Raw genomic sequence first — 2,500 nt, forward strand, 5'->3', positions numbered from 1 at the left:
GTAGGCTAATAACTGATAATATAATTTCGGCTTTCGAATGTTTGCACTTTGTGAAGGGAGTAGGTCAAAGAAAAACAGTCACTTTGCTCTCAAGCTGGATATGATGAAAGCTTATGATAGGCTTGAATGTGATTATCTCCAAGAAATGATGGAGAGGCTCGGTTTTGCTCAGCAGTGGATAAAGGTGGTAATGAACATGATCAAGTCCCTTCTCGGTTCTTTTTAATGGAGAAAAGTTGGAGGAGTTCAAACCTAGCAGAGGTATTCGGTAGGGAGATCCTATTTCCCCTTACCTCTTCTTGATAGTAGCAGAGGGCCTTTCATGCCTATTGAAATCAGTTCCTCAGTCGTCAGCATTCTCTGGAGTCCAGGTGGCACCGACAGCTCCGGTTGTCAACCACTTGCTCTTCGCTGATGATAGCCTATTGCTGTTCAAGGCGAGTATGGAAGGGACAGAGGTGGTATCAAACTTGTTGGAGACATACCGCAATGCATCAGGACAATGAGTGAATACTGAGAAGTCATCTATCTTCTTTAACAAAGGATCTCCACAGGTGACAAGGGATGGGATTAAAAATATCTTGCAGGTTCATGATGAGCAGCTGAGTGATCGGTGTCTCGGGATGCCAACGGATGTGGGGCATGCAGAGAATGATACTTTCAAGTACCTAAGGGACAGGGTGTTGGAGAAGATTAAAGGGTGGATGGAGAAATTGTTGTCATATGCTGGCAAGGAGGTTTTAATAAAGGTGGTGGCCCAGGCCATTCCTGTATATTCCATGTCTTGTTTCAGGCTCCCTAGAGGAATTTGTGGAAGCATTACATCTCTGATTAGACAATTATGGTGGGGAAGCAAGAGAGAGAAGAGAAAACCGTGCTGGGTATCATGGGATATTTGCACAAAACCAAAGTACATGGGAGGACTTGGATTTTGAGATATTGATCTCTTTAATCTCTCTTTATTGGCAAGACAAGCATGGCGCATAATTCAGTCTCCGCTCACCTTAAGTGCAAGAATATTGCAATCCAAGTATTTTTCTTCTTCGTCCTTCCTTGAGGCCGAGCTAGGAGTTCGGCCGTCGCAGATATGGAGATCTATTTTGGAGGGAAGAGGAGCTCTAGAACAAGGTTTGATTAGAAGAATTGGTACGGGTGAGGATACCAGAATCTGGGATCAGAACTGGCTCCCCCGCTCGGGCCTCATGAGACCAATAGCGTGTATGGTGGCAAACAGGTCAGAACACGTTGCTGAATTGATTGACCCAAGTTTGGCAAAGTGGATGGAAGACAAGGTACGTGCGGTCTTTCTGCCCGTGGATGCTAATATCATACTCAAGATACCGTTGTGTACAAGAAGAGTTGAGGAGTTTTGGGCATGGGGAGAAGATGAAAGAGGTGTTTTTTCAGTAAGGTCAGTAATACAATTTTTTGCTGAAGATGAAATTGCAAGGGGAAGCATTACTGCAACCAGTAGGCGGACACTGCAATGAGGCAGTAGAGGAATCAACGTGGACTTCCTTGTGGCACATTAAAGTCCCATCGAAAATCAAGGTATTTTAGTGGAGGCTTTGTCATGAATCAATCCCAACAGCGGGGGTGTTACATCATCAACTACGAGTGTGTGTGCTTTTTGTTCTGCGCAAGATGACTGGAAGCACGCACTAATAGACTGCGTGATGGCTAGAAGTGTGTGGTCACTTTGCTATGAGGAAACAGTGGAGACAATGCTTGATAATTTGTCCCTTGATGCTAAAAACTGGATCTTCACTATGCACGATTCGCTGCCGCATGCGGAATTTACACGGGTGGTGGTGACTTTATGGGCAGTTTGGCGAGCAAGAAGGAGAGTGATACATGAAGAGATTTTCGATAGTCCTTTTTCTACTAACTCTTTCATAATCTGTTACTCGAGGGATCTGGAGATGATAGATAAAGGAGCTAGGGGAGGACCGACGCAAGCTAGCATCAGACAACATGAGTGGGTAGCCCCGCCCAAGGGTCAAGCAAAGATGAATGTCGACGCGGCACTGTCTATGGAAGAGGAGTGTGGTGCAGTGGGAGTGGTGTGCCGAGACCACAATGGAAGTTTCTTGGGTGCTTCGGGTCTAAAACTCGAGTTCATCACGGAACCAAGCACACTGGAGGCGATAGCTGTACGGGAAGGTCAAGCTCTGGCTGAGGATTTATATGAAAATAAAATCCAGATTGCAACGGATTGCAAGAGAGTGGTGGATGATGATCAGAAGAACTCGGTGGCTGGATATGGAGCTGTAGTGCATGAAATAATACTTCGTGCAAACGCTTTTATTTCATGTAAAATAGTTCATGAGTTTAGGAGCTCAAACTTCGAGGCTCACAATCTCGCTAAATATGCTTTGTCCATAGGGTTTGGCCGTCATGTGTGGTTGGGCCAACCGTACGATCTTGATTTTCTTCCTGTAAACATTATGGACAATGAATAAAGCATGCGAGGTTGTCTCAAAAAAAATATAATCAATCA

The sequence above is a fragment of the Triticum dicoccoides genome, chromosome 3B (assembly GCF_002162155.2).
Source record: "Triticum dicoccoides isolate Atlit2015 ecotype Zavitan chromosome 3B, WEW_v2.0, whole genome shotgun sequence".
Taxonomy (NCBI): domain Eukaryota; kingdom Viridiplantae; phylum Streptophyta; class Magnoliopsida; order Poales; family Poaceae; genus Triticum; species Triticum dicoccoides.